Source organism: Macrotis lagotis, chromosome 3, assembly GCF_037893015.1.
Source record: "Macrotis lagotis isolate mMagLag1 chromosome 3, bilby.v1.9.chrom.fasta, whole genome shotgun sequence".
NCBI classification, from domain to species: domain Eukaryota; kingdom Metazoa; phylum Chordata; class Mammalia; order Peramelemorphia; family Peramelidae; genus Macrotis; species Macrotis lagotis.
In genome coordinates, this window is record NC_133660.1 from 191,059,703 (window position 1) to 191,076,377 (window position 16,675).

The window sequence follows — 16,675 nt, forward strand, 5'->3', positions numbered from 1 at the left end:
ATAAAAAAAAGCCATTCCCCAATTGACAAATGGTCCACAGAGTCAATTGACAGATGAGGAAATCAAAGCTATCATAGTCATATGAAAAATTGCTCTAAATTATTACCTATTAATGAAATGAAAATTAAAGCAACTCTGACATACCATCGCATATTTCTCAGACTGGTCAATATGAAAGAAAAAGGACAATAATTAATGTTGGAAGGTATGTGGGAAATACTAATGGTATTGTTGGTGGAGCTGTGAACTCATCCAACCTGTATGGAGAGCAATTTGGAATTACACCCAAAGAGCAACAAAAATGTGTATACCCGGTGATCCAGAAATAACAGTACTGGGTCTATATCTTGAAGAAATCATGAAAAAAGGCAAAAACAACACTTGTACAAAAATGTTCATAGCAGCTCTATTTGTGGTGGCAAAGAATTGGTAATTGAGTGAATGTCCATCAATTGGTGAAGGGCTGAACAAATTGTGGTATATGTATGTTATGGAACACTATTGTTCTATTAGAAACCAGAAGAGATGTGAATTCAGAGAAGCCTGGAGGGGTTTGTGTGAACTGAGGATGAGGGAGATGAGTAGAACCAGCAGAACATTGTATGCTATAACAAGAACATGTGGTTGATGGTCAACCATAAAGAACTTGCACGTTTCATAAATGCAACAATTGAGGACAATTTTGGGGTAACTGCTATGGAGCTTACCATCTGTATCCAGAGAAAGAATTGTGGAGTTTGGGCAAAGACCAAAGTCTGTTACCTTTAATTTAAAAATGAAACAAAAAAGTTATCTTTTATTATGTAATCTTGCTATCTCATATTCTATTTTTTAAGGATATGATTTATTTCTATATACATTCAATTTAGATCAATATATAACATGGAAACAATGTAAAGACTGATAGACTGCCTTCTGTTGGAGTTGGAGGAGAGAAGTGAGATTTGAGGAAAATTATAAAAATCAAAAATGAATAATTTTTTTAAAAATTAAAAAAAATTGTAGTAGTTCTTTTTGTGGAAAAGATTGGAAATTGAGGGGATGTCCAACAACTGGGAATGACTGAATATTATGGCACATGAATGTTATGGAGTACTCTTAGTCTATAAGAAATCATGAGTGTTCAGATTTTAGAGAAGCATGGAAAGAATTGTATGAACTGATATTGACCAAAGAAAGCAAAACAAGAGTACATTATACACAATTACAAAAATAATGTAAGTTGATCAACTATGATGGATGTAACTCTTCTCACTATTTCTGAGATCAAGGACAACTCTGGGAGAGTGTTACTGACAATATGAAAATATACTATTTTCACTTGTATTATGTTTTTCTTCCCTAACACATGATTTTCTTTCTTTCCCTTTAATCCTAATTCCTCTTATACAACAAGTAAGATGTAAACATGTAAACACAAGTGTACACTTACAACTTTTATTAGAAGGGAAGGGGGGAAGGAAAAGAGTGTGGTAGAAATATGAATAATTTATAAATTCGCAAATGAATGAATGGTGGAAATAAGGCATAACTTGCAATTGGAAAAATAAAAAAAGAAGTTCAATTGAAAAGGAAAATAAAAGGCTTTTGGAACCATATCTCCTCTTCTCTTTGTGGTAATATCTCTGGGCTCTCAGGAGTCATTATTGTATATGTTTTAACAATTCTTATCCATTTTTAAGTACTCATCATCCCAGGCCTTCTGGTTGTTTTATCTAACTTAAATCTTTTCCCAATTAAGCCTATCTCCCATTCAGTTGCTAAAGTGATTTTCCAAACACAGTGACAATTATGTCACCTTCCTCCTGTAAATCCCTTGACTCCCTTGTACCTCAAGGATAAAATATAAAATTCCTTCTTAATTTTTAAAAATCCTTTACCAACTGGCTCCTTCCTACTTTTGCAGTCTTTTTACCCCCAAATCCACATCACATGTTTTACCAACATAGCAAAATCTATCTCTTTGTTATTTTTCAAACACAAAAGTCTCTCAACTCAAAACCTTTTTACTGACTGCTCCTCTTATTCTTCTCCTCCACATTAGAATATAATTTCATTCACTTCCAGAGTTGCATATTTTCCATATTTTAAAAAACTCAAATTCACAAATAAATCCCTAATACCACAATGGGATTATAACAATGGAGTCACAAGGGATCTAGTGACAAAGAAGTCCCATTCTCTTATTTTTGAAGATGAAGAAACTGTAGTAACAGTGTCAGAATTAAAACCTGCCATCTAACCCCAAATGTAGAATTATTTTTACATTTTAATTTTTTGATAGAGATATTGTCAGCTAAAAATTCTAAGTAGAGTCAACGTTTAGGGGGACTAATGAAGAAGATGCTTCATTGACATTATAAAGTTATAATTTTATAAATTTATTGAAATGATTCATAGCAGGCTATACTAAATTTCAATGTTCCAAGTTAAAAAAATTTTTTAAAACTTAGATTTTAAATGGAGCACAAATATTATATCAAGAGATACAGATTGTAATCCATTAACTTTTGTTAGTACTAAGTGACCCTCGTCCATCTATTTTTCATAATTAGATCTAAGAAATATTGGGTTTTTGCCATAGGTTATTTCTCATGTCTAATTTATTATTATGGTTATTGCTATTATTATTGTTCTTGTTGTTGTTACTTCCTAAAAACTAGGAGTTATCATTATTTTCTCTAATTCTAGGAAAAGGAGAACAGCAAAATTTCCAAAGAGAGGAAAAATTAATCCTTATTTTCATGAGATAATTATTCATGAAAACTTTCCTTCTATTTAGAATAATCATTAGTCAGTGTGATTGAAAAAAAACAGAATTAAAGTATTTTATAAATAAAGGGGAGAACAAAATCTTAAAAATGCAATGCAGAATACTTTTCTGTATTCTAGCATGTATATGAAGTCCATATTTACTCTCTCTGAGTCAAGAGGGGATGGAAACAGAACAATCATTTTATTTATATTCAATCTATTATATACTAGAACCTGCGAGAAGCTCTTTTACAAATATTACCTCATATGAGGGAAGTATTAAAGACTTTATCTGTATCTTCTTTAGCATTTTCTGTTACAAACCCACCACCAAAAGGTACTTTTCCTGTCTTCTTTTTAATCCATCTTGCCCTGTGAGAAAATTACCAACCTAGCACATTGATATTCTAACCTTTCTCATTTAGTTTTTCCATAATAGAGGCTGGTTATAACCAGTCCAGAGTATTTCAGTGCATGAAGAGCTTGAAAGTGATGTAAGTCATAAATTTGATTCTTTTCAGTGAAATGGAGAGCTACCAGATCTTACCATGTGCCTTACTTCTACATCATACACATTTTTAGCACTGTCATCTGACATACTAAAATATCCTAGGAAAACTTGCTTGGAGATTGTTATTCACCCTATTCATTTAGGACTTTTTAGACATTTTCATTTTTCCTACATTTGACCTTTCTCATTATTCTTAATTACAATACGAGCATCTTCAGAGCAACAACTGACTTTTTACATTTTTATCACAAGTGTTTGATACATCCTATGTGTTTAATAAACACTTTTTTATTCATTCAAAGTGAACTGAGTATTCTGAACAAGCCAGAAACAGTGTTGTGAACAATACTTATGATTTTATTGATAAAGACAGAAATAATGACACAGAGAAAATTCCAAGTTGATAGTGTCAGTTGAAATGCACTTACTGTACATTACTAGTGCCATCTTCAGCTCAAAGGAGCAAATAAACCAATTCAACTTTCTTTTATTTAACATATTTTAAAAAAATGAATCTTGCTCTCACTGTTGACCTTATAAAAGCTTATCATGAGTCTTTATCAGAGGGAAAAGTACTTGAATGTCCATGTGGTCAACCTAAGTCATAATCAATTCAATTTAACATATGCTTACTATGTGCACAATACTCTGCAAGGTACAATAGACATTCTCTGCCTGCAAAGACCTTATATCCTAATTCCTGTATATAAGGAAAAATTATAATAGAAGGTAATTTGAAGAGGGGAAGAATACTATCAGATTTTCAGTATGATTCTCATTTCTGAAGGATAATAATTCTAAATTTTGAAGGATAAGAGGGGATTAAAAAGAGGGTGAAAGGATAGGGTAAAGGTGAGTAAAATAATTTCAAATGTCATTCATAATAGTGTGTCTTCTAGAAAATTGTATTCTAGAGGTCAGTAGAGATAGGTATATGGTAGAGTTCCAGGTCTGGAGTCAAGAAGGTTTGAGTTCAAATTTATCCTCCAATATATACTAGTTACTGTGTATCACTGAACAAATTACTTATCCTTTCTCAGACTGGCTTTCTTCAAATGGGGATAGTAAAAGAACCTATCTTTCATGGTTGTTATAAGGATGAATAAAATGATATTTGTCGAATTTTTTTTTTATCTCAGGGCTTTGTCATTGTAAGAGCTTACTAAATACTTGTTTCCCCTTCATTCTTAAGTTGTATCTCAGGTAGAGAAAAACCTCTTATTGCCACTCTAATAACACTATAATAATCTAATTATTAAACATGTTTTGAAACATTAGATTATATAGCTATTATTGCAAATCAATGACCAAAGGGGCTATACTTATGTAAAACTTTGCTGCACATAGTATTTTCTCACATATTTAGTTCTCAGATATCAATATGGGGATAAAGGCTGCTGAAACTATACATGGCACTTGGCAGATGTTAGATTGGCACAGCACTGAAGTAAAGTAAGTTATGATCCTTTAGTCTTTCAGCTTTTTAAAAATTGCCTACATTCACACATTAACCAATATTTTAAGAGCAATAAACCAGAGGAGACAGTTCTATGAATATTAACAGTATTGTTTTTAAATTGGTCTTTCTTGCTAGATAATCATCTAGCTCTAAGAAGAAGCAGGTTTTAAATATAATGCTACGAAATTCAGACACTGCATAAAAAATGAAAAATGGAGAGAATAAGAACTGTTCTTTTTATAGTAATAGCATTTGGTGGAGGGGGAAAAAAAGAGTTAGGTCAAGCAACCCTAGAACAATCCAAATCAGTGGAGCACATTTTCATCCAAACCAAAATAGGAAGGATTCTATTACTAAAGGAAGGGTTATCTGATGACTTTGGTAATATCAGGATAACATGTTTCAATGACTAAGATCTATGTGGAGAAAGAAAGAACATTCAAATTGGTTCAGCTAATCTGCAAAATGCCAGTTAATATCTACCAATTGCAGAAGAGAAGTTAGATTTTTTGTTTTAAATTACTACAACAATTTGAGGGGGAAAAAAAACTACTTTACTTCTATTTCTTAAATGAATCATGACTCAATACATTGACGGTAGATCTACCCAATTCCAGAAGCAATCAGTTTGTGATTATGAAAAATAGTGAAATGATCATTTAAATTCTGATTTTTTTTATTAAATGGGTACTAATAATATTGAATTTAAAAAGGGATAATTAAACTACCAAAATTATTTCAACCCAATATTTTCAATTTCTATTCAAAAAAATACATGTGGTTTTTAAAAAATTCAATTTTAAAAAATGTTAATATCAATATCTTTTTCTATACATTTGGGCAGTTGCTTATTATCAAATGTTAGATGAGTACGTCCATTATCAACTAGGCTGAACATTAGCATGTGTATAAATTAATTATAGCATTAAAACTAATCAAAATTAAATGTATACATATACATATGTGTATAAGTAACTGCACAATGCATGTTGTGAAATGATAAATACAAAGGTTGTTCTCAAGACAAGATATGATGTCAAGTCTCATCATTTACACATTAAGTTGTAGTGTGGTTGTCAATCTGCAGTGACTGAGGAAATTTTCTCACTACAAATTTTCTACATGAATGAAATCATAAGTCTAGTCAAATAAAGAGGGAAAGAATACCATATTGTAATTCAGAGCACCTATATTCTGATCTTAGATCTGCTATATACTGCCTTCAAAACCTTGGCCATATATACTCCATTGTCCTAATTTCATCATCCATAAGTTGGAATAGACTGGATAATTTTTTTTAATTTTATTATTTAAAAAGTAAATGATTTCATTACTTTTGCATTACTACTATTTTTTGCATTATTTGCAAAAATAAACACAATCCCTACCCCACAAGAGAAACAAACTTCAAGAAAAATAGTGAGAGAAAAATAAAGTGTGTTTCAGTCTGTATTCATATACTATCAGCTCTGTCTTTGGGAAGGACAGTATTCTTTATCATAAGTCTAACAGCGAAATTGCTTCAATATTTTTTCCCCAGAGGTGCTACTGCTAGCTCTATTTCTCTCTATGCTATTCCTCCCCACCCCCATTTATCCATTTATTCTCTCTCTCTCTCTCTCTCTCTCTCTCTCTCTCTCTCTCTCTCTCTCTCTCTCTCTCTCTCTTTCTCTCTCTTTCTCTCTCTTTCTCTCTCTTTCTCTCCCTCTCCTTTCACTTTGTCCCTCCTCCAAAATGTGTTGTATCTGAGTACCTTTCCCATCTCTTCTAGCACCTACAATCCCTGTCCCTCCTCCTGACCCTTCTCTCCCATCTCTTTACTCTTCTATTTTCCTCTTGGGTAGATAGTTTTCTATACCTGATTGAGTATATATGTTATTTCCTTTCCAAGTGACTTCTAATGAGAGTGAAGGCTCATTCATTTTCCCTCACCATACCCACCCTTCCACTCCATTGAAAAATTTTTTCTTCCCTCTTTTATGAAAAACAACTTAGTCCATTCTATTTCTCCTTTACCATTCTCCTTGTACATTTCTTTCTTTTACTTTAACTCCATCATTAATAACATTATTATTATCTCAATCTTTATAATATACTATACCTTCATATTCAGCTCCCTCCTTTGCCTTTGCTGCTTCTAACTACTCTAATAAATGAGAATGTTCATATGAGTTACCAGTATCATCTTCCCATGCAGGAATACAAGTACGTCACAATCATTAAATCCCTTATTACTTGCCCGTCCCATCCACCCTCTCCATGTTTCACCTTAGTCCTGGAACTTGAAGATCAAACTTTCTATTCATTCTGGTCGTTTCAACATGAAAGTCTGAAAGTCTTCTCTTTCATTGAATGTCCAACTTTTGCACTAAAAGAGAAGGTTTTGTTTTGCTGGGCAGCTGATTCTCTATTGTAATCCAAGTTCTTTTTGTGCCTTATAGAGGGGCATTTTCCTAACCCTGTGAGCTCTGAAAGTAAAAGCTGCTAAATCATGTTTTATACTTACTGAAGTTCCACAACATTTTAATTGTTTCTTTCTGGATGCTTATAACAGGTATTCCTTGACTTGAGAGTTCTATAATTTGGTTATAACATTCCTGGGGAATTTTCATTTTAGGATCTCTTTCAGGAGGTGAAAGGTGGATTCCCTCAATTTCTCTTTTACCCTTTGCTTCTAGGATCTCAGGGCAATTTTCCCAGATTGTTTCTTGAAAAATGACTTTTCCTGGGTTAATTTTCAGATAGCCCAATAATTATAAAATTATCTCTTCTGGATCTATTTTTTCCAGATCAGTTGTTTTTCCAATGAGATATTTCATGTTTTCTTCTAGTTTTTATTTCTTTTGGTTTTGTTTTTAATATTTATTTATTTCTCATGAAGTCAACAGCTTCCCTTAACTCCATTCAACATTTGAAGGAATTATTTTCTTCAGAGAGTTTTTGAATTTTCTTTTCCATCTGGTCAGTTCTACTATTTTAAGGCATTCTTCTCATTGGTCTTTTTGACTTCTTTTTCCATTTGATTTAAACTGTTTTTTGTTCTGTTATTTTCTTCAGTATTTTTGTATCTCCTTCACCAAACTGATGAGTTGATTTTCATGATTTTTCCACATTGCTTTCATTTCTCCTCTCCATTTTTCCTCTATCTTCTTTACTTGGTTTTGAAAATCTTTTTTGAGCTCTTCCATAGTCTGAAACCACTTCATATTTTTCTTGAAGACTTTGGATATAGAACCTTTGATTTTTGTTATCTTCTGAATGTGTATTCTGATCCTTCATGGGACCAAAGAAATTGTCTATCATCAGATTTTTTTTTTTGTTGTTTTTTACTTCCCTAGTTTATGGGGATTTTAACTCTTTATTAAGGTTCATTGTTTTAACTTTTTGTTAAGATTCCAGGTTGAAGGGTACACTTTCTCAAGCTTTTGAAGCTGTTTTCAGGGGCATCCCCCCCAGGGACCTCAATTCTTTCAAGGCCTTATGAGACCTCTGACTGCTCTCCTGGTCTGTGCTCTGGTCTGTAGATGATCACAAGCACTGTGCTGGAACTGTAAGGAGGATGCCTGCTCCACTATGACAGTAATGTTCCTTTTCCTGAGACTAGAGTCCAGACTTCAACCTGGATCTGAGTATGGGTGAAATACCACAGTCCTGCCCCATCTATAGCAAAAAGACCACTTTAATCTCTCCCAATCCCCTTACCATCTGTGCCATGAGTACTCTGGAAGTAGTTGTCATGTGGCTCACGGCTGGATGTCTCCATAGTCCTATTCCTGGATTCCTGGGTCAGGGCTTCACTGAGGCCTGTACTGGACTAAGCTCCATATTCACTCTGATGTGGCAGAGTTTGACCTTCCAAGTTGTCCTTGGTAATTCCTGAACTGAGAGGTCTGGAAACTATTCACTGATGTGGACCCAGACACCACGCGGATTGTTCATGGATAGATGGAAGCCTATTTGCTCTGGCCCTTTCTAACTTTGGTGAAACATACCTTTCCTCTGGATCTTCCAAGTTGTCTTGGGCTGAAAAATTGTTTCACTGTCTTTCACTGGGTTCTGCCACTCTTACATTTTCCAAGATAAGATTAAATTTGATACATGATCTTAATATCAAAATAAATTAAAAGAAAATATAAAGAATCGGGAACATATTTTCTATCAGTCTTATTGATAGATTAATAATTTATGAGTAAATAAGAGAAAAAACAGTGTGGAATGTAAAATGGATAATTCTAAACACATTAAAGCAAAAAAGGTTTCCAATAAATAAAACAAATAAAATCAAGATCAGAAGAAAAAAAATGGGCTAAAATGACAAAGAGATTCTCACAATAAGATCTCCTCTCAGATATATAAATGATTTTCTTAACTCTATAAAAATATGAGTCATTCCCCAAGTTAAAAAAGAAAACAAAATATGAATAGATAATTTTCAATGAAAAATTCAGAACAATTTATAGTCATGAAAAAATGTTTTTTGGACATATTTTATATTATGGCTAAAATGATTGAAAGTAAAACTGACAAATATTGGGAAAAATTAGGACACTGATGCACTGATAGTGGAATTATGAATTAATTATAGAATTATGAAGTTATTTAATTTTTATATATGCTTTGATTGAACAATTAAGTAGTAAGTGAGTTTTGCAAAATGCTTGCAGAAAAAGGAAAAAAAATCTAAATGTTCTAAAGTTTTAAAACAGTTTTCTTTATGGCAACAAAGAAATGGAAATTATGAGGGTACCTGACGATGGGGGAATGGCCCAGCAAGTGGAAGTATATGATCTTAATAGAATACCACTATGCTTTGTTTTTTGCAAGGCAATGGGGTTAAGTGGCTTGCCCAAGGTCACACAGCTAGGTAATTATTAAGTGTCTTAGGGCAGATTTGAACTCAGATTTTCCTGACTCCAGGGCCAGTGCTCTATCCACTGGCCACCTAACCAAAGCCCCTAGAATATCACTATGTAATAAAAAATGGTGAGCTTGATGATCTTGGAAAAAGCATGGATAGACAGGGTGATGAGTAGAACCAAGAGTATTTTGTATACAGTAAAGTCAATATTGACTTTTTTCTTTTGTTTTAAATATTATTTTATTATTCTATTACTTGCAAAGATAAATTTTAGGTAGGTTTTTCTTAGCTTTTGAGTTCAAAATGCTTCCCATTTTCTCTTGCCTCTCTCATCCCCATAACAGCAAGGAGTATGATACAGAATATACATGTCCAATCATGTTTAACATATTTCCATCTTAGTCATGTTGTTATATTGTAATGAAGAATCAGAACTAAAGAAAGAGTGAGAAAAAGAAAAAATAACAATAAAACATGTTTTTATTTATTTTCTTTGTTTTTTTCAACACAATGGGGTTAAGTGACTAGCCCAAGGTCAGTCAGCTAAGTAATAATATATCTGTAACTGAATTTGAACACAGATCCTCCTTAATCTAGGACCAGTGTTATCTCCACTGAACCACCTAGCTGCCCCCAAAACAAGATTTTTTTTAAAAGTGACTGATCTACATTCAAAATCCATATGGGATTTTTTTTTTTGGAAATTGACGACATTTTCCATCACAAGTCTTTTAGAATTGTCCTAGGGCATTGAATTGTTAAGGACCTAAGTCTGTCAAAATTAATTATCTCACAATGTTGCTGTTAATGTATACAATGTTGTGCTGTTTCTGCACACTTCATCAACATTAGTTCATAGAAGTCTTTCCAGGCTTTTCTGAAATTTTCCCATTCTTGATTTCCTACTGAACTATAGTATTCTATCACATTCATATTCTATAATTTGTCCAGCTATTCTTGAATGGGTGAGCACCTCCTCATTTTCCAATTCTTTACCTCTATAAAAAGAGTTGCTATAAATATTTTGCATATGTAGTACTTTTTTGATAATCTCTTTGAATTATAGACCTAATAATGGTATTACAGAATGAATGAGAATGCATAGTTTTAATAACTTTTAGGCCTGCATGCAGCTTTTTTGCAGCAACTAATGATTTGTATGATCTAGTTGCTCCAGTTGCACAGAGTATCTCAATTTGTCATAGACACCAGTGATGGATCCCTCACAGCTGGCCTACCAATGCTATTAGGCTGAGAAGCCAGCATCCATTGTGGGGGGGGGGGGGGGGCTCAGTTGTTGATCTTTGCTGTGACTGAGAGTTTTCAGCTGTCTTCCTCCACATTCAGCCTCTGCTAGTCTCTTCTCTTTTACTCCCTGTGCTGGGCAATTCTCTGCCTCCCCTCCATAAGACAGACTTCTGAAGTCCTTTAAATATATCTTAAGCTGGAAAATGCTCCATATTTTTGTGGGTTCTTTAGCTCCAGAATGCATTTAGAGGTTTAATTAACATTATTTCTAAGGGAATCTGAGGAGAGCTTTAGGGAAGTTCTTGACTTGTCTTCACCATGCTGGCTCAATGATTCAAGCCAGCGGGGAGAGAAGAAAAGAAGGGGGAAAGAAAGTTATATGATGTTGTTATTATATATTTAAGAGGATCAGCAAGTTGTACATAAAAGATTTGCAGTTTTATGCACATATTTTTTCTATTCCTCTGCATACTTCAAAGCTTGCATGATTCCATAATTTTAAAATGAAATTTAAAATATTTAAATTAGAAAAAATAACAAGGCAGAATACTAGTAGCAGGCATTTCAGTATAGTGAAGAATAGAATGATAAACTAGGAGTCAGAAAAGATCTGGCTTCAAATTCTACCTCTGTCATGATCTATTTAACTTAAAAGTAACTTAAACTATTTGAACCTCAGATAATTCACCTAAGGTATATGAAGGGAGGATCCAATGAAGGGAGTTTTTACTCCATTAAAATCATAGTCCCTTAAAATATTTTCTAAGGAAAATTATACACATGTTCCATGCAAGACTGTTTTTATAAAAAAAAATAATTTTTGCATAAATATACAAGAATGACAAAATAATATTTAACATTATTAAAATCAAATCAATATTTGGTGTTATGTAGATCATAAACATAATTAGTATAGTAAATTGATTTTCAATAAATTTTTATGGTTACATAATGATAAAACAAAATACACTTGAGTGTATGTGTATATGTGTGTATGTATGTAGATAGAAAGCAAGAAAGAGACAGAAACATAGAGAAAGATAGCATGAGAGAGTCATTATTTGTTCCATTTAATATTGTCCTAACCTTCATTATGCCATTTGGAGTTTTCTTTGGAAAGCTGGAGTGGTTTGATATTTTCTTCTCCTGATCTCTTTATAGATGAGGAAACTGAAGCATATGAAGTAACACAGTTCATAACTATCTGAGGACAGATTTATACTGAGGAAGATTCCAGAACTGGCACTGTATCCCTCTATGTACTTCATCATCTTGTTCTGTGTTCATGTGTATATGTGTATATTTATTATATATATATATATATATATATATATAGGCATAAATTTATTAATTTTTATATAATTTTCATTAATAATTCTTTAATTTTTAGAACTATGTTCCCTATGTCAATGACAAATGACAATAAAAATGGTAAAGTCATAAATATGAGCTTCACCTATTATATTTCATTAATATATTTATACAATGCAAATATTCAACAGAATAGAATAGCTATCATTTTTGCTCCTGTATCTCTGTAACTTAAATATTGTTGTTTCATCTACTGGCTGTCACATGTTCCTTTGGGTATTAAATTATCTTTCCCAAGGTCAACATTCTCTTACTGGTTTAGAAACAGATATGGATGGAAACTTTTATCTGGTCCTCCATGATCTACAGTTATAAAACTAGCTTATGTTCTTTTTGTCCAACCATTATACCAATTATACTCCAAGAAGCCCAGAGATTTTACTTTAGCCTAACATTATACTAATCACAATAAATTGGCCACAATATGAAGCTTCAGTTTTTTTAATCAGTCTTTCTAAATTGCAAAGTTCTCTAAGATTTTAACAAGAAGGAGATCAAATAGATATATTTTTGAAACCTTGCACATTTATAAAAAAAATGGCAGTGTTTTAATAAACTGGGATGGATAAGGGTTTAATTCTTTCTAAAGGCTTAACTTCAGCTGAAATTTCAAATAGTGATAACCTTAGCCTTTAATGGATACCATTTCTACAGTAAATCTGAGCACAAAAAGAGTCAGGTTCTCCTCTAGAAACAAATTAAACTTGAAGGTAACCTCAGAAAATCATTGTGAGATGATGAGATTAGTTCATACTCACACAGAGACACACACATGCATACACACACATACACACCTGTACAACTTTTCCAATATCAGACATATGTGTCAATCTTTTTTGATTTGGACAATCCTTTTCATAAATGGACAGTTCACTTTTGACTGTCACAAAAAAATAATTTAAGCTATTGTTATGCGGGAAAAGGTGAATAACATTTTATATTACATTGATATTCATTGATAAATTAAAGTACTCAAGCATTCATTAACAGAGAATACATTGAACAGGTTCAGTGTCCTTTATTTTCAGGAAATTATAGGTAAGAGAAGTTCAAAATATATAACAAATTGTCTCAAATATTTACTCTCCATTAAACTAAATTTGCTCTTCACTTATGGTTATTCACTTACTTCACTTTCCAAATCTGAATCCATCCTTCAAGGGTAGAGCTCTTATGACTTCAGACTCAGTGCCTCTTATAACATTTCCTTTTATTTAAAGCAACCAATTTTTCCAAAATAATAAGTTACACATTTCTTTTTCCCCATAACAAGAATCATCAACATGCCAGGATGTAAACATTTTGTTTTTAATTTCCATTTATTTATAAAGAGCATTTTATTTTTCCCAAGTATAGGTAAGATAGTTTTTTAACATTTATTTTTTAAGATGTTGACTCCCAAATTTTTTCTTTTCTTTTAATTTATTTTAACCCCTGAAGGAAAAAGCATATTTTATACCATGAAGTAGGAGAGAAGTTGGCGAGAACAAGGAATGATACTTTGAGAAGTAGAGTAAGGGGGTTAATCATTTCAAGAAAGTAGAACGGGGCAAGTCACTTGTATCAAGGTGAAAGTGTGACATAGAAAATGATCAAGCTTTACAAAAGTTGCTAGGACAAAAGCATATAAGACTGTTATAAACTGTGGCTTGAGAGAGTTAAAGTGGCTTCCTTTGACAAGACAATGTCTAATAGTGTCCCCTTCTTTTGCTTTCCCCCTCATGAGTTACATTAATGACTGTAAGTTTCTCTTTCTTAATTTAGCTGCCTTGTAGCATCTGGCCTGATGTGACTTCCTCAACACCTAATGCTTAACTAGATCCAGTCTCATGGGGTCCACCCTGTCAGATGGAGACTGTGAATCACTTGTCATAATGACCAAAAATATTTACATATGCAAATAAAAGAGGCAGTGTCTACCAAAGCTAAGTACTAGAGTTTTCTTTTTTGAATATTCTTTCTTTTTCTTTCAAGTTTTTAACTTGATTGACCCCTGAATAGCTGATTTTGTTCCAGTATTTGTCCTGAATTAAAAGGGTATTGTCATCAAACTTGCACTTCTTAGTAGCTTAATATGCTATCAGAGCAAACTTACTCCACATTCTTTCCAAAATAATTTAGAAAAATTATGAAACTTATATTATAAATAAAATAAATCATAAAACAAATAAACAATAAATCATAAGATATTAAAACTTAAAAGTTTTATAAAGAGGTTAGGAGTAGCAAAGGAGAGAGTTAAGAACTAAATTTTTAGTTCATAGTATTTATCTTTTGATTTGTGCTATTTCCTCATGTATGAAACATGTCTTCATATTCAAATTGCCTTAGGTCAAAAATCCAAAGCCTAAAATATTCACAGAAATAGAGAAAATAGAATCAATTAAAAAGCATATTAAAACATATAGGCATTCTTTGCAAGCGAAATACAAAATAAACTGCAACATAAATTAGACATTCATGAATATTGTCTTTGCTATTATCTATCCACCTTCAGATAAAATTTTGTTGAATATGCAAGATTCATTTATTTAAAATAATTTATTTTCTTCATCTGCCCTCCTCAACAATACTATTCTATCATTTCCACTTTTTAGTTTCCTACCATCTTTATTGTATATACACATACAAGAAATCTAAAAGGATCATTAAGACAAGATCTAGAAAACAATGCATTCTGCTACAACATTAGAAAGGAAATATGTGAATCTGTCTCTGCTGAGAGCAAATGCTAGGTATACTAATATCACTTAAGCTAAATCAGTTTGTCTCTGTATCCTGATTATGAAACACTTCCATGCATGCCAATAGCTAATTGATAAGCAGTAGTGTATTGAACAGTGAGTTTATATGGCCCTCAGATCCACTACTTGAATAATCCCATGTGTAAAACATATTTGCCCTTGGGTCAACTATGGAAAACCCACTTGTGTTCAAGATCTGGTTCAAATGCCCTTTCATCTAGAAACCCTGCTAGTGCTCATTTACAATATTGTAGTAAATCTTGTATGTGCCCCATCTCCTCTACAAGATCATAAGCTCCAGGAAGGTGAGTCTATGTTTTATACATCTCCAAATCCCCAATAGTGCCTAGTATAGGAACCTTGAGAATGTGGCAGATATATTTTCCAAATATGAAACTGAACAAGGTAAGAAGTAAACACACAATGTCCCATATTTATTAAGTCTTTGGTCAGTTATAAAATGATTAAATCACAAAAAAGGGGCAGAAAGAACCTTTTGTTTTCTGATTTTTTATGATCCATAATACCTAGACTATCTACTTGTCTGTTTCTAGCCACAATTACACACATGTATATATGTGTGTATGTGTGTGTACATATACAACATGTAGGTAAAAAAAATGTGACTGGACTTCAAATTAATAACTCCCAGGTCAACTCTTTAACCTTTACTCTTTGTTTTATGTTTGACTCCTTAATGATAACAATGTGATTGCATAAGTTATGTTTAAAATAAACAACTACATATGTGTAGTCAAGGGGAATATTAATGATTATTCACTTAATATATTCAAAATATTGAATATATTTCTTTTGAAAGCAGTGCAACAGAACGATCAGGTAATAGGATATTACAGTTAGTGATCCTAATGACTTTTCAACAGAAGTCATGTTTATATCTGTGAAGGTATTCACTCTATTGAAAAAAAGTTAAATTGTCTTTGATTTCAACTCATCAGAAATTTCATGTTATAAACATATCACCCTTTTTGATTAACATGTGTCATGTATTAATTTCATACTCAGGTATGAATTTTAGTTGTATTTTTTTTTAGTGGAAGGGACAGTAAGAAGGCTGAACCACAGAGTATAAGATGAGGAAGTAGAGGTTCAACCTGAACGTGAAAAGTTTCAAAAATAAAATAGATTCTATTTGAACCCAGACACAATAGGAAGCCCATGAAATTTAATTTCTTAATGACTAGAAAATGACTTGGTCAGATCTGAAAGCCACTTTGAGGAAGCTGGACTGAATCAAAAAGAAACCAGAAGGCCATTTATATTGTATAAGCAAGACATGATTAGCTCCTTACCTAGTCTGGAAACTATATTTAGAGAGAAAAGATATGAGAGATGTGGTGGAAAAAGAAATAACAATATTTTTCAAAAGATTTAATATATGGTGTCAGAGAAAGTAAAAGTTAAAGATGACACTGAGCTTTTGAACTTGAGTGACTGGAATAAAGTGTTATTATATTAACAAAAAGAAATCTATTTTCTATCCTTCTTATCTCTGATCCCAAGATGAGGGGGGATAAGAATTTCATCATATCCATTCCTATTCTAATTAATTCACCCTTCCTCTTACTTTATGTCTGTACCTTTGCTCTTACACTTATGGTTCCTAACAATATCCAAATTTATCAGTCACTTATTTTTCCCAGGGCTGAGAAGAGCACTAGTCACAGTATTACATTAACAATTAATAATCATTGGTAACATACCAGGAA